Source organism: Mastigoproctus giganteus, chromosome 3 (assembly GCF_048544385.1).
Source record: "Mastigoproctus giganteus isolate SK-2022 chromosome 3, ASM4854438v1, whole genome shotgun sequence".
NCBI lineage: Eukaryota > Metazoa > Arthropoda > Arachnida > Uropygi > Thelyphonidae > Mastigoproctus > Mastigoproctus giganteus.
Window position 1 is genome coordinate 63,689,939 of NC_143577.1, and position 22,317 is coordinate 63,712,255.

Sequence of the window (22,317 nt, forward strand, 5' to 3'; positions counted from 1 at the left end):
GATGTGTTTAAAAATCGATGCAATGTTTCAGTGCATTCTGTTAGCTGTATCGAAAAACTAATGGATACCTGCACAATAGCCATTTCATGGTACAGGTGTTAACCTACACCCCTCCACAATAGCGAGTGGATCGTCTCAGTTATCCGATCAAAACTGTCATGCGCTTACGATCCTCCAGTTGTTTCCTCTGCAAGAGATGAAAAGTCCACGGGCATTCAGCCTCCGTATATGTTTCCACCCTCAAGGTATGTTTCCAGCTAAAATCCAAAATTTAAGTTCTCTATAGCCTCTCTGGGATAAAGGTTTTGAGATTGTGGACTACGTTTCTTTTGCAACGGGCAGAAGAAACAGTCATCTATTTAGCGGGAAGTACGATCGTGCTGGCTAAAGTCGATACGTCGGAGGGTATTTACTGTAGCTTCGAATGCACGGTGTAGCTAGGAAAAGAGAGAGATGCAGGGAGATTGGGAAAAATTACTGATGCTGAAATGCACAGTCTAAAGGAAGCGGACTGGATAACCCGCAAACATGACTCTCTGAGTGTGTCAATTCTCTGCAGCTATCAGCCCGAATTACCTAAGAAAAGATCTCATTTGTTAAAGGTAAGTCCCTTGCCAATGATATGTGTCATGAGGTGGACGAATATCATGCTTTAGTGCTTGTATGGGAATGGAAAATAGTCGTAATGGGATGCTATTACTTCTCGCTCACTTTATTAAAATATCCGTTGGCATTGTAACTGTGTATTATTATATATATCGTTATATGATTTTTGCATTAATGTATTTTAATTCTATTAGACTTAAAACATAAATGACGTAATATATATTCTTCTTAGTGAGTCTGGCCTCCATGTGGCGCTCATAACTTTACGAGGTAAGGAAATCTAACAAAATATAACGCATTATGTTAAACAGCATCATAGAATGTCCATGAAGAAAGGGGGAAGAATCCACCATGGCCAGTCGGGACTGTGTTAGTATTGAAAAAGCAATTTCTTCCAAATTTTCTCCATCGCAAATCGACATCACTGAAATTCACGTATTACGTCCTGTGGGTGTGTTATTCTTCACAACATCTCGTGCACGGTGTAACACCTACGCATATAGCTACGAGATGTTTACGTATCACGTGCATTTGCGCTGTCTAAGTGTAGGAAAACGAATCGCTATTGATAATTTAGTGAATCCAATAAGTATCGCTTAAAACATACATTTCGGACTCTTGAGGACAGAGATGAAACTTTCTAAATATTATTCGACATATTTTATAATTACAGCACTGTATTGGCCCTTGCAATGTTTGCTTTGGATTGGCGTGCGATTCAAATACCTAATACGTTTTCTTCTAAGATCGTAGTAATATTAAAACACGCGTGGTAAACTGAAGACTAAATCTGGTGCGGACAACAAACTATGGTCTTCCCAAAAGCACTTTTTTATGATCTTAGTCTACACATTTCTCTTTGATCCATTACTAGATACATTTTCAAACGAGAGCAGTGATAAAATATTATAAAACATTAAGAATCGGCTGTTTTACAGTTTGTAATGGATCATGGTTGTCAATATAATGTTGCATACATTTGATATTGTTGATTGGTATATAAAACACGTTATGCAGCAATTATTATACTTTTGTGAGGTTTGTTTTGTCTTGTAAATACTATTTTAAAGCACAATATATTTATGTATTTTTGTTTTCTTCTGGAAATGTACAATGTTTAAAACATTTGGATGGGGAATAAATATCTCTTGATAATATTAAATGTTTATAAGATTTAATTTGCAAACAGTTTATTTGTGATAAAAGTTGTCGAATATAAGAGCATGAGGAAAAAGCTTTATCAATATTAATCTTTTAATATTGCTTCTGTAGATCAGTTACCAAATATCCATATTTTATTTTGATAAGAATTTCAGATTTTTATAAATGTGGCGATAATCAAATAAAAAAAAATCATGATATACATTTTCTGGGATGCTTGAAAAAAACAAACCACTTTTTTTATGTGTACTACTAGATATTAATGATTGTTATACCCATATATGGCTGAAATATTATCAGAAAACTATGAACATGAACACTGGCTGAACATGCTAGAACTGCATATTGAACGTGGTCTCGTTTTATTTTTAATAATATTTCTTTTGCTATATTTTGTTTCTATTTTATCAAGGTTTATAAGTGAGGGAGTTTAAAAGTGAACTTGCTTTAATCGAACCCTAAAATCAAACCTATCTGTGCAATTTATAAGTTAACATAATTTTAAAAAAGAATCATTTTAATTTGAATTAAAATACGTTTAGAAAACTTTATTTATTATTTATGTACATTAAAATAAAACCAATAAAATACATTAAACTAAAACAGCCATTTTAAACTATATAACAAATAAATGATTAATATTATTAATCTGCTACGTTTAGTCAAATTTTCTTATAAAATTGTTTTAATATGGTATTAAAACAAGCTGTTAAAGCCTTTAAAATATCTGGATATCAGATTCCAGTCTGTTTTAGCTTCGAATATTTAGAATACATTCACATCCTTGTTTATATACTGAAACGATTATTAAGGAAAGACACTGGAGTTATTGAACAGTTAGCTATGAGAAGAGGGAGAGGTGTAAAACGTTTTGCTGGCCCTGCTTATATGGAAATATAGTAGTTTAGCATATTGCATGGATGTTATTGCTTGGCATGTATGGCTAAATTGCATTCGTTTTCTGACAGACAGGGACAATTTTATGATAGTGGAGCCCTTAGATATTGATATAACAAGATCATCAGAAGAGGATGGGAGTATAAAGGAATTGTAGTACGGCTAAGTTCAGAGAACATAGTCTGTTTAATCTAATTAGCTACTGAGGTTATTACTAATGGATATAATGCAAAGAATAACTTTGATATTGTTGATTTAAATTTCTCTAAATATTTCCATATATGAATGACGATAGGAACTTTACAGTAGAGATACTGAAGTACTTATTCCATTATACAATGCAGTATCACTTAATATCACTTAGTTGTCCTTTTTTTGACATAAATAAATTATACAATATTTCTGACAAACAGGCATATAATTTATAGAATGGTCCTTCGTGCAAGCAGAAGGATCCCCAAATCGTATTTTAATTCTTATAAAATGGTTTTTATTGTTCAAATATATTAATAACAATTTTAGTGCTGTTGCTTACCATTGCATACCGTTCCTTATAATTACAAGAGTTCTGAGTGTGGCAACACCTGAATCAACATCTTAGATATGGAATATCTCAATCGAAAACTGCTTCTGTTTATATTTTAAATTCGGCATTTATTTACAGGCATATATAAACAATTTTAATATTTTATAATATACTTAATAACACCAAACACAATTATATATAAATATAAGTTTCATTTTTATATTTCATCTGAAAGCATAGATTCACCCTAAATTTTTTCAACTTATTATTCTTGAAGTTGTATGTTAGCAGACTAGTTTTAAAAATATAGAAACTGAGAATTATTGTTCCAAAGAATGCAAGAAAGGAAATCAAAGTGAACAATTAGTGTGATAAGTCTACAGCTGTACCATGGTTGGAATTAGAAGTCGGATGTTTTCTAATTTCTTTGGGAAAAAAAATTCCACGAATTAAAAATGCCGAATTCAAGAATAATTCTTTTAATTATTGATTCCAGTTCTTCTTTGAAATTATCTGGACTCACTAACAGTGCGATATGAAGGGACAACCTATTGCGGATTGGGGAATTTCATGAATTCCAGTATTTTTTTTTTATTCACTGGTATTTAACATTTGTGTTCCCCTGGTTCTTGTCTCATTTAAGAAGGAGAAAAAACCTACCTAATTCATCTTATTGAATCCCTTCAACACCTTCTAACCTTCTAACAATCCTTACACACCTAAGTGCAATTTCATATCTGCATCGATTTGTGCTCATCACTGATCTGGTCTCCTTTCTTTTAACGCTCTCGCTAAGTCCTATACCTTTATTAGGTGCCTTCTCCAGATCTGAATAAAATTCTAATTCCGAAATAAAAATCGTCTTGTATAAAGATATCTTAACGACCTTCTTATTAAAAAAAGGTCCTATAAATCATACACTGACTAAGACAGGACAAGGCTTGTGCCTTCCTAGCCAACTGTTTACACTGCACTGAAAATTTCATGAACGAATTTTAGCTCTTTCTAAAGGTTCTAGTGATGCCGGGATTTCTTTCCCCAAATATATAACCATACATTTAACAACATTACACTTTAGTTTAATGCTGCTTTGGCAGCTTCCATTGCATAACCACTTGCATAACAATTATGAAAATGAGATATAAGAAGGGTCATCATACCGAGCCCTTAGAAACTATACCTGTTACTGTGGTCCACTCTGAAGCATTTATGAAAACCCTCTATCTCCATCTTAGAAGTCTTCGAAGCAGCGTAGGAGCTTACCATTAAATTCAACTTATTTCAGTTTATATAGCAGCCTTTCGTGAAAGACAGTATTCAAAACTTTACTAAAGGTTAGGTGTATTAAGTGCCAAAGAAACTCTGACTACGAGACATCAGTATATTGTGTTTATAATTACCTGTATTCTTCGATCAGTTTTCTATTTGTTAGACGGAAAAAATATATTTTTTTCTGTGACAAAAACAATACAACTGTGGTATTAAATGTACTGATTAAACCGCATTTTGAAAAATATGTCCATAAAAATTCCTTTCTTCACTGTCAGATTCAAAAGCATGCTTTTACAACCGCTTGTGGAAAAGAACGGTTGGAAAAAGTATGGTATATTTTATATAATATAAAAAATGTCATTTGCATCCAACTATTCAATAACTACCTCGTAGTATTTACCAGATTGATCTGACTTGACCTCGCCTTAATGAACTCATGCGGGCATCTATTCAGGGTACAATTCTTGTTGTGGTGGTTCTGAGTCGCATCCTTAACCACAGAATACACGATCCTCCACCAAGCACAGAAAGTAAAATCATTGGCGTATATTTAATCAACATTTCTTTTAGTGTTGGTTAAATATACCCCATACACTGGGGACACATTAGAGCTTCTACGTTAGGGAAAGATTTCATTCGGCTGCAGACATTCTTAATGACGTTCTTATTAACATTCCCAACGGTTTTCCACACTCACATGAGGCCTTTTTAATTATAATGAATATATACCATCATTCTCTGGAGTCTGTCCCTCCTTTATCCTAACTAACTTTTCTATTAAACGCTTCTCTGAGATCATTATATCCCTTATTTTAGAGCAACCTTCCTCTTCAACATTCACCAGAGATTTGAACTTACTTTAAACTGTAAATATCGTTGAGATGCATCCGTTAAACTCCTCTTCCATTTCTGCTGATATTTCTGTGGAATTTCCACTGCAATCAGTTAAATGACCTGTTTTATTCTCTTTTTTTTTTTTTTCATATATGAGAACAACTCTCTACCCCTGTGGTTTTTTGCATTATCTATTCTAATGATCATACAAATCCTGTCCACTTGATTGTGAATAACTCTTGCATGCTTATTTTGTTCAATTAAACTCTTAATATCATCTGAGCAAATGAATTAGTACAAATACATGATGACCTCGAGAATAAATCTCATGCATGTTTCTTATAGCATATTTGTATCCGATTCAATGGTCTCTCTAGTTAATCGAGACCAATAAATATCACGTTCCCTTATATCCTCTATCTCGAAATCGAAGCTCTCGCCTTTACCATTAACCACGTTATCTTATTTAGGTACAGTTTATTTTATTATACTGTGATCACTGCCTGCTAATGTTTCACCCAGGTTTTCGCTACATTTAGGCTCCGTAACGGGAATCCTAGGATAAGCGTCTCCCTTTTACTCTCTTGTACATACGTGGTGAATGTGTGTTTCTGGTCCACGCATGCCTGCCAGTCTATAAGAGTTGTTTCCCCACAGTGGGGACAATCGCACTTTATAATCTATTGAATCTGCCTAAATGGGTTTTGTCATACTTCTTTAAGTGTGAAATGACTACCTTAACTTTAGTCATTTCACACCACCCTGATTCGATATACATCCCTTATGATCTGATCTTGATCTGATTGAGAGAACAGTCTTGCCACTTTCAGGCAGTTTTGGACAGAAGTCCCCCTACCTGTCCGTGTGTGTGTCTCTCTCCCGAATGTGCAACATTCACTAAAACATTCTTCCCCTGATATATCCTCAGTGAGTAGTGTCATGTCTACAATACCCCTTACCGTATATGCAGATTTAAATTTTACTTTATTCCATTTGGCTACCCTCATACACCCATTTGAGTGAATTCTAATTGTTCTTAAATTCAGTCAGGATGCAAATGTAATTTTTATCAAGGCTGCTGACTTGCATTGATTGCATTCCGACGTCATGACCCCCAGAACTTGCAATTTTCCTGAAATGTGAATGTATCTTCAATGGCATAAGCGAAAATCCTTGCATCTCCTCTGTTTAAATGGATACCATCTTTATGAAATAATTTTTTTTTCTGCAAACTAAAACCAGTTGCTGATAGAAATTTTCCCCATAAGCCTCACAGAATCTATGAAGCCTAGAGTTAATCAACAAGGCTTTCATTATGAAATCATGAATTATCTCCTGTGATATCTGGGAAGAGAGAATTGAAGACAAGGATATTTTTCACTTTTTCAACATGACTACCTTTCAGAAACTAATTTATCAGTTTTCTTACTCTTTAAATAATTACTTCTACATCTATTAAATTATATACGAATTTATAAAATTGTATATTAAAGTGTATATTGCGCTCATAAATTGTATATCGTCAATTTTTGCACATAGTAGACAGATTCTAGTTCTATGATACCTGTCTTTCTAACAGAAGATCTTCCTATCTCTCTTATAACTGGGTCTCCACTTAAGTCTTAACTCCCGCAGAACCAAAGCATTCTTTACTAGTTGATCCATATGCAGGACCACTGGATTCAGAAGTGCATCTCAGAACAGCATCAGACACTTGAATTTTTTGACGAACCCCGAGATTGAATTTTCTCCCGAGTATCAACTGGCTTCCTCAGAAACTCAATCACTCATAACAGCACGTTGTTGAATTTGTTTAATATGCATTAAACATTAATATGCATTGTTTATTTGTTTAATAAACAAATAAACAAATTTGTTTAATAAACATTTGTGAAAATAAAAGAGCGAAAGAACCAATAATATTGGTAAACTATGGACTTCGTATTTTAGGAACATGCATTTTACTGGTTTAATCAGGGAATTGAGATTGCTGCTATACCCGCTGCAGAAAGTAGAATTCTTGTAGATCAACTTATCTTTAGAAGAATTTACAAAGGACTCACCGAATGCAAAAGAAAAGAATTAAAAGTAGGTATGTTTACAATAAGTGGTTTGGCAAGGGACCAGAAAGTAGAACTGACATTCAAACAAGAAACAACTTTTCGTATTCAACTTTTCATGGTCAACTTAAATTTATTAATATCTTGTTTATAAGTTTTGGAATATTTAGTGTAGATAGAAGGAGGTGCCAAGGAACTGCGCCAAGCAAGTTGTGAAATAATTTATCTCCAAAAGTCTGACAAATTATTTGAGTAAGACCTAGATAAGGAGATGAACTTTTTGGTGGAGCAAGGGATAAAAGATTTCGTCACTGTGGCAGTTATTTCCTTAATACAACCTGAACAGATATTTGTCAGGAGCACAGTTTCTAAAAAGAATTTTCCAGCCAAGGAACATAATTCGTAGATAGCTTGTGTGACAATTATTTTAATGGCAAACATTACTAAGGAGAGAGCTGCTGCTTGGGAAACGTCCCAAGGGAGAAATGGTTTCTGTTGCTTAAGGAAAATACCAAAAAATATTCGCACGATTCTTAGATACCGAAAAAGATAAGCGAATTTGACTGAATTATACAGACCTTTTGGGTCAGATGAGCTATGAATTCGTTTTAAATAGATTCGCATCCTCATTCCAAAAGGTGCAGAACTTGAAAAATTCTGTACGAAATATTATTACATTATCTTAGCATAAGTCTATAAGCAATTTCCCTTGTCTTATGAATTCTATTATTCTTTTGTTATTCATTAAACAGGTCTTTAAATTCTGGTCAGTGATCTAAATCCAGTCTTAACGTATGTTATTTATTATCTCTCATTCAAATCATTTTTCGAGAATGAGAGAGCAGTGTTTCGTGATTAAAATTTCTGTTGATGTTATCTAGTAAAGTGAGTAACTGAAGGCCTTGAATCGCTTAACATGCTTTGAAAAACACATAATCTGAAGTATGACCAAAGCCTTCTCTTCGAAAGTGAATATTTGACCCTCATTAAAAAAAGCAATAGTAGTGTTTGGAATAAAAAGAAGCGTAGCAATATAATTTAAGACATTCAGCCCAGCAAACTATAGTGCAATTAGTTAGTGCCTTTAAGTTTTAGAATAAGGAAAGAGTTATTTGTCTGCCCAAGCGTTTCAATTTTCTTTCAAAATTTAGATTGTGATTGTAATATTAATTTTACAAATAGATTCGATTATTGAGCACTAGTATGCATCTAGATTTCGATATTGTGACTAAAACTATTAACATTTTATACTTTTATGATTAAAATTTAATTATTTAAGGAGAGTGTTATAAAAGAGGATCGAATGACCTCTGAAAGTGTGGTAACAATTCACAATATATGAAGAGTCAGTATTCTCTCTCTCTCGTTGAGAAAGAACGACTGCTGCTTAAAATTCGCATGTTGAGAGCCTTTTACTTTAATTAGAAAACCTACGTGCACCTCTGGCTAAAATCTCACAGTGCATACTCAGGCGACAAGCAACTCTTATCTTGCTAATTTAATTACCTTACTTGTTTTCATTTTAACTTATTGTAATTCATCATTCACATTATCAGTTCAATCCAAATCATTCTACATATATCTGGCTCGAGGCACTTAGAAAAAAAAATAGCGATTTTTCCTACGGCCTGTTTGAAACCGCTAATTGCGAGAGTGTTTAAAGGCATGCCGATTTACATGCTGTACGAAGATTTGACAGAAAACGCGTTTAATAATTAAGTAGTACAGTTATTTTAGTCAGTATTTAAGCAGAGCTGAAATTTTTTTCTCTTCTCGAGTTGATAGAGCTGAAACTACTGAGAGACTTGCGGTTTAAAAGGCAAAAAAACAAACAAAATAAAGCGAAAAATTTAAAGGGTGGATATGTTGTAAGAAATCTGATTCCAGAGGACCGGATTCCAATCCTGTTAAAGATGCCAAGAACTTTCATGGACTTATTCACCTTCGTGAGCTGAGCTAGTGGACTCAGGCGGGGATAGCATGGTTTATAACCCCTAAAACTCGAGTTTTTCCTCCAGAAAAACAGGCAAACCAACTAAAGAACGCATGCATTTGCAGACAAAATACACACGGTAGATGAGGTAATCTTGGACCGTTCTAATATGACAGTTGTTGTTTTTTAATCATCTGCTCTTTGCAAAAGAATGTCAAACTGAAAATTTAATTTCCACTAAACCAGAAGAGTTTCCAACTTGAAGATTTCTTTTTTCATTGAGGTTCTAAGTCCGTAATTCAAACGAGGCTGTGCATCAGCATTTCGGAATACCCCCATGACTGTTTCTTTGTATAGTATGATGAATATTTCTTCGAGGAAATCATGGCATACGCTGTCCTGTTTGCAAATTATTGGTTATGTGACAATAAATTCATCTCTGTAGAAGTCATCTAGACATTTGGCTGAAGTGTAGTCCTTAACAATTCCATTTATGCTTTGTGCTATCTCATTCCACATTGTAAAGCCTGTGACAGCTCCTCTGAGAAACCGATTTTAGAAGCTTATATCACACCCATCGTAGGGACCAATCGATCGCTGAGATCTGTCTACATTACACCGCCACCTTTCGGTTGCCGCTACATTTCAGCCAGACTCCATTCTTAATAGGGTTATGCAAAACCGAGAGAGAGATGTACACTCATTAATTAATATTCCTCGTTCCCAACTTAACGTTGGAAGTCTGTTGATCGCTGTAGACGCAGACGACAAGTACAACAATGGCGTGGCCTGCAGGAGAAATATTTTTGCATATAGTTATGGTCACTTCAAGGCCACGTTCGTAATTATGCAAATTTCTGTATGTTCTCGACGATTAATTTATAGAAAACACAATTTATCTTCTGCGTAGTTAGTTCTTTTTACTGCTTGCAAAATAAATTTCGTTCGCTACCAACAAAAGAATATATTCATGTTAAAACGAGTTTCCTTCTTTCATTAGTCAATTGGAAAATGATTTTTAAGGAATTTATTTTTTGAATGCTTGCATTGTTTTGATTATTTTGTTGGATTTATTCCATGGTGAAAACATTCAGTGCCTATTTTTAGCCCATTCAAATTTTATCAGTTGCTAAAAGGTATATCAAAAGTATTGACAATGATAAACTAATTCCAGACGTTCAAATGCAAATGACTTACTAGTTTATTGTCATATATATTGTCCAAAACTTTTGTCTTTCATGTTGTTAATTGTTTTTTTTTTCCTTCATCGAACAGATTGAACTACGAATGAAAAAACGTATATTTCCTTATCGTGGACGTATTTTTGCAAAGAGTATCAGACTAGAATATTCATTTAATCTAAATTTAAAACTAATGATTCCCTCTTGACCTTTTAGGCCTACTCTGTTAGATTGCCTTATGGAAAGACTTCTAGCAATCTAGATACACATCTGCTAATGCTCTAGAAAAGGTGACTCAAAGCGTTCAAACTTTGAGAAGGTGGATAAATCATTTCTTAATAATTTAACTGCCTGCCCACTCGAATTAACACAGCTGGTGTCTTGCTAGCTGACAATACCTGTTAAGTCTGAATGAGCTTCACTAACATGATTAGTCTCTCAATAAATCTGTCACTTTTCTCAGACATCTGTAGAAATGTGTGAAGAGTTTAATCTTTCTTGGTTTATCATTTTCAGCGAGTTGTTAAACTTTTAAGAAAACGTGCAAAGCATCCTTGATATGGTCCAAAGATTAGTCCTCATGTGGGTAATTTTTTGCACCATCGAACAGATTCAACTACGAACGGAAAACCATATTCATAAGTACAATAGTCTCAGGAGTAAAGACTCTTCTTGGTCATTTTTAGGGGTGTGGCTTGTGCATTATTTCTCATAACTTTTATGATACAGGAGCATTATATATTTTGAGGGATATCCCTTAGCAATGTGAATTCATCTGAAGAATTCTTCGAGTTTAATGACTGAACAGGATTTGAAGTACACTTCCTGGTTTCTTGTTCTCAATATTTGTTCAACCAGTCATCTTAGTCGAAAAACACCAAGAGAAAAACACCCAAGAATTCAATAAAATTATGACCATTAACTTTTTTTTTTAATTTTACACGAGCATCCAATGTATCAGATATTTCTTATCCACTCTTATTATAGGATTAACCGAACGCATCTTTTTTGTAAAATCTGAGTGAGCTAAGGTAACATTTTATAACGTCTGCGAGCAGATTGGTTCAGAAAGTGGCAGTTGGTAGCAGACAGAAACTGAAGAATAACAATCCATGTATTAGACATTTCTAGAAAACCTCGCTCTTTTGGAAAGCGTATTAAATGTTAAGTGCGTTACAAATACAGTCCCCAATCTTCTGCTTTTAAAGAACAGAAGGATTAAGAAAAGAAATATACTACAGAAATTTGTCTTATAGAAGTCCAACTTTTCCAGTAAAGTAAATGTGTAGACTTCGGGCACAGGATACCGAAGCCAATATTACTTACGAATATGGTGAAAATGAATGCATATTTTAGAAAATTTGAGTAAAATATCAGAGACTGAACTCGGCTGATTCAAAATTTGAAGATTCTCTAAATTCTCAGTGGGTTGTCTCTTTCCAACTTAATAGGCTCATATCATTTTTGTTACATTTTTAAACTGGCCCTTGTGGGTGTAGCACAGTGGTTATAATTACCATATTCCCACACCTGGTGGAAAAGGCTTGGAGGTTCTAACTCCTCAATGACCACCATGTGGCTGACTTAATCGACCTCAAACAACGGTTGCACGGTTTTGTCTCTCGAAACTTTGGTTTTTCGTTTTAAGTTCAGCAAAGAACAAGTTGGTCGAAGAATACATGCACTTAAAGATACAAGAAACTGACGCCTTATAGCCTTTGTTACTTTGGCGCTTAACACAGACACAGCATTTGAATTTCTTGTTCTTTATCTTTTAGAGCCATTTAGTTTTGCTGTAAGACAAGTTCACTTGAAATATGCAGCTTTAATCATGGTTTATATGGCATCCAGCGTGAATAGTTTCTTTGGCGAAGTTGAAACACATCGCCATCTAGATATTTTACAAGTTCAGTTTAATTATGGTCATGAAGGCCGCACTACTTCCCTCTTTTAATCAAAATAGCTTTCCTCTATATTCATTATTAAACAATTCATTATTTACTGGTGACTGACTTCATTATGACATACAGATGATGGAATAAATGCTTCTCTTTAAAAATAGAAAAGCTAATTTTCATTCTGAGTACATTACGGAGCTTTAGATTACGATTTTCCAATTCTAGAGTACGTAATCGATTACGGACAATTCCACTCTCCATTCATTCATACTCTTGTAATTTATAACTTTGTGGTGTATGCATTTTCATTAACAGTACACCCTGAGGTTGTGCGAAGAATAAAACTGTATTGAAACTGATAACCTGGAAGAAATGAAACATTACAAACAATGACGATTATGTACAAAAAACCTCTTCAGATTTTTGTATTCAGCTGTCTTTGTTTCGGTTTTTCTCTAAAATATCTCTTGCTATGAGTGGTCAGTGGCCAGTTTCATTGTCGGTTTTCCATGATAATTCGAATTTATATGAGAAAAAAACAGTGTAATACTCGCCAGAGACCGACCGACTAACTTGGGCATTGTGGGAACCCAGCCCACAGAGATCTCTCACATTGAATAAATTCGAACTCATGCTTCTTCCGCACGATGTGGCAGGACAGCGATCGTAACCAGGACGAATCCGGACTTCTTTTTTTATGGGGGAAGGGCATTATAATGATGATTGAGAGTAAATGAAAATTAAGCGGAATTCTGCTTCAAATTTTAACTATCCTTTATATAGTTCGCGTACAACAGTTCCACAAATAATACCTCAATATCATAAAACAAAAGATTTATCCAATTTACTCAAGGTCATACCCACTTCGCTAACTGTGAGGGAGACCACATTAAGTCTTAAAATTTCATTATATGCTCTCATTTTTTCCTTACTGGTTTATGATCATCATGGAGTCCTCAAACCATGAAAGAGCATTGCGCATATGCTCTCAAAAAGAAAATTTCTTTTCAACCTTCTTTTATATTAAAGCTTTTGAAAGGAGAATTCACATAAATTAAAAGTTCTGTAGGAGTTAAGAAAGGCACCATAAGCATTAATTTGTTTAGCAAAGCAGCAGATAATTAGAACTTAATAATGACACCTCTACATACCTTTGTCGATCTTCTCATGTTCATGGTGTGTGTGTCATCGTGCGATGTTTTCCCTTAGATTGTTGGCTAGGCGCTTACATAACTCCTTAGAGAGTAATAATGAGCACTCATTTGCAGGAAACTCCCACTATTAAAGTGATAAATTTTCGTGCCAATAAAATGAATGGTACTTTCCTAGAAGCCACTGTCGCTGTTGCCAGTAATAGATTGTATATAAAGGTCTTCACGTGTTTGAGACACAATAGCCATACGACTTATTAGATCCAACTACAAAAGTAAACTTTCTACTCTAAGTGAAATTTAATTCAGTAATCAGTTCGAAGAAAAGGTTGCACAGAATGATCGATACTTCTGCCTACAACATGCACTACCTCTAATATGTAACGGGACACCTCACTCATGGGAACTAACGGTTAATTTCAAATGGTAGTGCATGAAGAGTATCTGAACTACTGAATGGTAGGATATTAAAGCATGCACATTCAATAACAGATGGTATATAATGGGATGAGAAAAAGACTAGATCCTCTAACAAGAAGTGTGATGGTAGATTGTCATATAACAGGAATGTTCGTTTCCCAAAAAGATGATACAAAGGCAACGTGACCATTCATCGCGAGCCTAGTAGATTAGCAATAATGTCCTCAGAACATGCCGATGGTTGAAATCAACAGCCAACTGAAATAGCGAAAATCGCAGAGCTAACTCCAGATACAGGTGACAGAACTGGTTAAGTATAGGATCAACAGTCATCAGAAAAAAAAATAATAAATAACTTCACAGAATGAAGTTACCATGGTGGAACAGCTGCCCGTATGCCATTTTACTTAATCTGTACCGCCCTTTATGTCCAATGTTTCCATTTCCTACACCAGGACAGGCGATAATACATGTCTGTGGAACGTGATCTGGATTATGAATCACGATACACAGTCCAGGTATCAGATGGATGGCGTTGGGCGTGGATTATGCTCAAAGAAAATTTTGAACTAGACAGTACTGAAGAAGTCTAACGAAGTTGAGTGGTGATGTGATAATATAGACTTGTTTTATGCAGATTTCAGTTTTTGCTCTGATTGTCATAAATGAAATCATAAATACAAGTATGTATTGTGTCATTCTGATTGAGTTTCTTTAATTGAATTGAGACGGTTCTTTGGAAAGGAGAACGTATATGCATCGCTGCAGAATTCGACATCAAAAAGAACGTTCAACACAAGTGTTTGAAAAGAATAAAGCGGCAATCTTGTTATTTCCAAACCAGATCTCAATTATCAATCTAAATGGACATTTCCTGGCTGTTTTTGAGCAACAGCTGAGAGAGTGAAAAGTTGTGTCATATACCAAAAACTTGAAGTAACACTCTCTCTCTCTCTAGGGAATTGGTTTTTTATGCTATTAAGCCCATGGGGATTATGTTTAATATAAATCTTTTCTTTATTCTAATTATATATACATTTTTTTCATTTAGAGTTGGAAAGACATGTTACATGTCTCAAAATTCTCAGTACTAACTGCATAAAAAAGCATAATAACGTGATTATAGCTTCTGTTTGTTTCATTCAAGGTATTTACACTTGCATTATTACACCGCTGCCAGCTTTGCGGAATATCTCTGAAGAAACTCTGGAAAACGCTTTTCCAGAGCTGCTTCAGCGCATTTTCAGCATTGAGGTTCTTTGATACAGAAACTGCTCGTTTCAGCAACAAGGTGCTTGCGTGCATCACAGTTGATATAATCACCGTCCTCCATTCGCCTGGTGGAAAAGACGTCAGTTAAAATTCGGTCAATGACGAGAGGATTTTATGGGCAATTTTGATAACGTGGTTGAGTTAGTCGATCTCAGGGAAGATAGCATGATTTTTGTCACACGAAAACAGGTTTCTTTTCCAGAAAATTGACCACAGAACACACGAAATATGGCCATAGTAAAGATGCTTCTAAAACCCTTTTACAACAACAACCTCGCAACAAGAACAAAAACATCGGTTTTGACCGATCCAACGAGCAAGACACGTGGTAAAAGCAGCGATATATGCTGTTGTTTCACTAACTTTTCATGAATCCGATGAACATTATTAATATTGATAAGAAAATATGCCCGAATCTGAATCATCTTCAACTATAACCTTCTGTCAGGAAAAGAAATAGTTCCGACATCTGCACTAATGCAATAAAGCTTCAACAGGTTTCGAGCAGAGTTGGCTTTATGCAGATGTCGAACTAAGCCACTGTATTAATGTTATCAAGTGCAGTCCAAGTTAACATCATCCTCCATGTTACATTTTTGCATTAATAATAATTGCATCCCCATCTTGTTTTTGAAGATGAGATTGCGATTATGTCCCCAGATAAAAACAACTTATATAATTGTATTTTATTAAGCGTTTTAACTTTATAATTATATCTGATTACCTATTCCTGTAACAGTACCTGATATTTTATTTTATTATTTGTTTTTCTAAAATATGATATAAAAAAAAATAAAGTAAACGATTTCATCGAATTAAATGTGCGTCCATTAAAACTCACAAAAATGATTATAGAGTTGTGACTAAACCAAAAAAATAAATTGAACAAACGTCTCCCGAGCCTCGTTGTTTATTCTGCAGGCCCCCTTGGGTAAAACAGTTGGTAAAGATCATCATCCTCCCTAAACCGGGTGGAAAAGACCTGAGTTCAATTGCTGTCAAAGACGTGAGTAATTTTTATTGTTTTTTTCCACAACGTGGCTGAATTAGTTGGTCTCAGAAAAGGGTAGCATGATCTTTGCTCCCAGAAGCTCGGAGGTTTCCTCCATCAAACAGCAAATCGACCACAGAACACACGCAGTTTACAGGTATATTATATATGGCGCAGTATTACTAAGTTGCTGATTCCCCTAAAACCCTACAACAACCAAACTTATTCTGCAGAACGTGTAAATTTGCAAAACTAACGTGTAAATTTGACGAGGTTGGTTTGAACTAGACGCTTGCACTAACCTTTCAGAATTCATATACTACAAAGGAAATTCAAATATTATCTCGTTAATGCACAAGTTTTCTTAGTCGCTCAATTGGCGTTTTAGTAAGCTAAGCACACTTCTTTCATTTAAAACTTTTCTTTACTAAGATTAAGACTGTCATAAACCTGTTTGTTAATTAAAGAGATTTCGAAGAAATAGCAATTATATTTAAGTTATAAATGTAGTTAGTGATTTGTTTATTATTGGTAGTATTCACATTCCAATTACCTTTATAACATAAGGTTGAAATGATTAAAATATACACGAAAATGGTAACACACGAACTGAAATTATTCAACTGTTTGCATAACGAAGAGTTTCTCTCTATACAGTTGTAATAAAAGTGAACACGCTTATAATCTTATCATAAATTTGTCTTAATGAAATCGGACGCTCCTCAAAATCTAGTGCCGATTTATATCCTTGCTTAACCAAACCATCTTTCTAGAAATGGTCCGATTTTAGCGGCATCTTGAATGGTAAGAATTCATTTGAATCCTTATCTATTCAGTACGCTCTTAACGCAGTGATTAAGATGGCAATAACAAGATCCATACTAGATTATTAAAACCTAAAATAAGATTAAAGCCATTAATTTGAGCTGCGTTGCATTTATTGAAAAGTAATGCTAGTTCTCTCTTCAGTGACTGGAGAGCCGACCGGGCTAGCCGAGTGGGTAAAGTACCTGCCCGGCAACCCAAAGGTCGCGGGTTCGATTCTCGCCTCGGGCTTGGATCAAAGTACTGCAAAAACCTTGGGAGGTGCAATATGGCCACAGAAGCCGATGCGCCAACAACTACCAAATCAAAAAAAAAAAAAAAAAAAAAAGTGACTGGAGATTAGGAGCGCTGAAGATTTATTTAAATTCTGTTCCCTGTAAATGATCTGTTGGAGATTATTTATATTGATAAGGGTTTTGAGCTTGTCCAAAACCTATTTGCTGTTCTATGGAGATTTATCAAATTAGGAAAAAGTTAAATTACGATACGTCATAAGGTTTAGTAGTCCATGATAGTAATATAGAAATATTATAATGATATATAGTCTAGAACTATGTCTTCTGTATTTATTAGATGAATACATATAATAAAATAAAATATCTTCTTCGGCCAGTTTTATAGATGATTTATTTTTTTTTAGTTTTTCTCGTATAGGAGAGAACAGCTTATAAGAAACCTGCAATTTCTTTTTAATATCATTCATATCTTATAACGTACTGCATGCTGTTCTTAGTTATTTGTTTCAAGCTGAAGTAAGTCGAAAGTTAAGCTTTCTTTCCCACACTATGCTTCCCAGGAACGCACATTGCATTTATTTATCAAGTAACATCCACATCAGCTTCCGGCCTAATTTAATCTCAAAAAAACCTAGCTTGGATTCCGGCCATGTTTTGCTCCTTTAGAATGCTAATATCAAATGCCATATACCAACCATAATAGAAAGAAAAATATTAAGCACACACAACGCGTCACCTTCCGAAACTTGTTGTATTTTTTATTCTCATTCGTAGAAGAATGGCTAAAAAAACAGAAATTGATTGACTAAAACATGACTATCATTCATATCCTATGATGTTTATCGGATGTTACACTGACATAAAAACACGATGTTATTTCTTTGTTGTTTATGCTATTTTCTTCTGACGCAAAGAGTAAAGAAATTATATAATTCTTTTAAAGAAAAGCACAGCCTCCAGTAAAGTTGTAGGATCAGATACTAGCAATGAATAAAACCATGATTTATAATTGCATTAAGTTTAAAACTTGTTTTATTACCAGTAGAGAATATGACTGAAGATGGATTTAATCCAGGCAGATTTACAAAACCCTGAAGAGCATTAGGTACAAAATGATCCAAGGGCCAAATAAAATAGTTCTTCACCTACTCTGCTCTCAATAAATTTACAACTTTCAGAGATCAACAGATCTCTGAAATACAAACACTACGTTAAAATTTCGCCCTTGAGAGATTTCGAAATAATAAACATCTTCTTGGATCCTAGGCTTATTATTGCGTTTTTTCTCTTCATATATAACGTTAATTCATCTAAACAGTGCGATTTTTATAATAGTGGATAATACTTAAAAATACATAACCTTAACTAGAATACTTGTGTATTCCAGGAAATGTAATGTTTCTAATATGAAAAGAGAAGTATCTGCCTTTGGTGCAGCTTAATGAGAGGATTCTCTTAAACACTGGTTATTAAAATGAAAATGGGGAAACCTTAAAGAAGTCTTTGGTACCGAACCGCATCAAACAGAAGTTCCATTGGAAACAAAACAAGATATTTCAGAGCTCATCTATTTCCTGGAGGGAAAGAATATACAGCCTTATCTATATGGTGTGAAACATCTTTAGGTCGTGAAAACTGCAACAGAAAAAAAGAAGTACTAAGAAGAATCGTCACCGACTGCAGAGCAGATCAATGCTGGGCAAATCACGCTCTATCCTTCCGATGCTCACACCATCTGCTCGATCTCCCCTGGGGGTCCACCAGCTGTGTAGGTCTAATGGCCTTCCCGGTATGATGTACCTCCATCAACCCCTTGTCTCCGGGGGCAAGAAAGGCTTAACGATCACACTGCATTCGGAGAAGATGGCAGAGGAAAAACGATCTGACGAGGTTGGTTTGAACTGGAGGCTTCTTGCACTAACCGTTCTAGCTCATAGGACCCCTAAAGCGTGTTGACGCGTCACTTGACAGAGATGAATGCCAACATCTCAGTACTACTCTTTCTCTTCCTTTTATATTGTGTTCAATCGATTTCCACGCACAACTGACTGAACGACGTTAGCATTATTATTATGTTTTTTATAAACATTTCCAATAATGATTCAGATATTTTATGTTATCAACGTCTAGCGTTTTGCTACGAACACAAAACAAAATTTCCCAAAGGATCCAATATTTTGCATCCTCATCGTGAAGTGTATAGGGGAAATAGATGAATAGCGTCTTTGATTTAGCGGAGAACAGGAGTCAAGTTATTTGCTTCTTTACGTACTATTCATAGCAAATTGTGAGCTCAGTCGACTGTACATTTCCAATCAATTCGCGTCAGAGTAATAACACGGCTAAACGGTTTTGATTTGTGAGTAAATTGATCAGTAAATTGATGGGAAAGTGACTTGCAAACAGATGACAGCGGTATAGCTTTCACTTCCTTTTTTGTGTGAATTTACATTAACTTGGAAGAGTAGCCAACGCAGTTTTTCCTTTTTCGGGATTCATATATGTACTTTGGTTGTAGGCAAATTTCTTTCAAATATTCCATTTTTATTCAACATAAAAATAAGTTATATTTTCCTCCCTTGCTGTTATTATTTAAAATCAGTAACCCGTCATAATTCATCGATAAAAATTAAGAATTAAAAATGGGCAAGGTGAAAAACACACAATTCTTAACGCAGTTTTTTCTAGAATTTCCCTTTTATGCATTGAGAATGCACTCTTTAAAATATTCAACACTATTCGTTTAAAAAAAAAAGGTTTTTAAAGAATATTATGTCACTCTGTGGTAACCTTTATGACGAAATATACTTTTATAATGATCACCACGAAATGGATATTCACTTAATCATCAATATGATTTTCAAATCACTCCACTTTTTATACAACCATTCATAATTGGTGTCGAAATGTGCAGTAGGCCTAGACCGAGTTCACGTGTTGCATATTTGGACATCAATTTTATGTATTAAATTTTAATGTGGTAATAAATAAGAAACATATAATCGAAATATTCTGCTTTTAAGTTTGTATGCTAGTTTTCCAGTGGAAAATTTATGTTAATGAAAAACCAACAGAATTTTCAAATGCATTGGAATTTTAATTCACTTCTGCTACTCTTAGTTTAATTAAATTCAGATGTTCTTTTTATTTATGACATCTTTATAGTTATAGCTCTAGCGGTGGAATCAGTTCCTACATCTAGAAGTGGCCATGCAACGACTCATCTGCGACACTGTATCTGATTCTTTTGGGTTTCTTTTATGGTATATCGTAAATGAAACGTGTCTCTTAACATAATCAGTGAACTCTGTAGGTGTCTCCTTTAATTATTCCCAATAATTTGTTTCTTTTAAAAAAAAAAACTAATCCAGAGAAAATTTATCTGATTTAACTTTTCTTTCTTTCTTGGCATATCACAAAAGAAACATCTGTGATAATGTAATCGGTGAACTATTTGGGTATCTCCTGCAATTATTCCAGATAATCTGTTTTTGATAAATAATATAAATTGAAATTTAAATAAATTTTAAATAGAACATGTCTTCATAAAACAATTTGGGATTTAATTTATTTCAATAAATTTGACTCTCGCTGGTATCGATGATTATGATAGCTTCGAATTCCATCAAGTGAGGAGGAATTTTAATGGGTTTTTCCACCGAAATCAAATTAGCCGTTCTCCAACAAGAAGATCCAGGCCCTCATCTGAATTTCAGGTTTCCCTTCCATCTTAAAAATGAAGATCAACCATATACTATGCCCGATTTACGCGACATAACACGCGGACGCCTCATAGTCCTAGTTGTTTTCAGTAAAAAGAAACAAATATCAATAAGTTTTAAATCTTATAATTCTTTAAATAATTTCTCCCTACTGATTATAAGTCAAGTATGAAAATTTTTGTAATTTCTATGGTCGAAAATCGGATATTTTTGTTAGCCTTTGCAAAAAAAAACCAAAAAAAAACAAGCAAGAATAAAAATCTCTCCAGAAAAAAAAAAGGCTGTCCTTGATGCAGTCTGTCACATGGAGTGTCACTTTACTCTCTACACCAACCTTACATATCTGTCTGTCTACGAGATCAGTTTTTATATCATGTTTACCACCAAAAATTTGTGTGCCCAGTAGCGTGATAGCCTGCTATCCAGAAAAGGGCACGCATGATTTATTGCTTCAACAGTGAAGTAGCTCTTATGCTACATAACCGAAGAAGTTAAAATATTCTCCGCTTGAGAATGCGGTAAGACCTTGAAGAAAATAATGTATAATAAATATTTTAAATCTTCCATGGAGTTATATTATATTTCAGTTGCTAAAAATTCATCAAAAACACAATCGTGGTCGTAATTAATGACCTTCAGAATATACCTATTCTATTTTTCATCGACTTAAAGTATGCAGCTTCGAGGATAAATATTAATGCATCTTAATTCTATTAAAGCATCATTGATGATGCTTTAATAGAAAGACATTTTCCACTAAATTTTGGTGCTCACGTCAGCTTGTATTGGTAGGGCTTTATGAGTTAAAAATATCAATTACATTTTGAGCTTAATAAATAAGTATTACATTTAATACTTAAAATGCTTGCTCTGAAGTTAAAGTTTTCCTTTTTTATCATCGGTTATATTTCCCATTTAGATCGCTTAAATTTCTTCTCGGATCTAAAATCCAAAAACTCACTAAACCAACGGTTCTTTTTTTTATTATTTTACTACGCGGTTGAATTTTGTCTGAAAACTTTGCAGCACAGCAAATAAAAAGCCAAGGACCTCGCAATCTACACCGGTGCATGGGGAGCTCATTGGATTGGCTAAAGTGAAATACCGATCAAGCCATGGTGTCTCTGATCGCCTCACACATCCTTTGTGAAGCACTGCACTAGACTACGGGTCTACGAGAACGATTACGTTTCCGCTGCAGTATACAGTATTTGCAGTTTTTGTAGCATTTCTGCATATCAGTCTTTTTATATGGCTTTTCTCCCCCCCCCCTCTTTTTTTCCCTTCCCAAGTTGTCTGCATTGAATTCTACTATTTTCTTTCCCACAAAGC

At 34.5% G+C, this 22,317-nt stretch overlaps 1 protein-coding gene across 1 annotated transcript in view; it reads left to right on the forward strand.

The window, feature by feature from the left end:
• Window positions 1–200: 200 nt before the first annotated feature.
• Window positions 201–22,317, forward strand: part of LOC150088050 (uncharacterized) — a 209,408-nt gene continuing 187,291 nt past the window's right edge. Inside the window, exon 1 of the mRNA XM_090370549.1 lies at window positions 201–602. The gene's annotated coding sequence lies outside the window, so the exon portion shown is untranslated. The remainder of the gene's footprint in view (window positions 603–22,317) is intronic.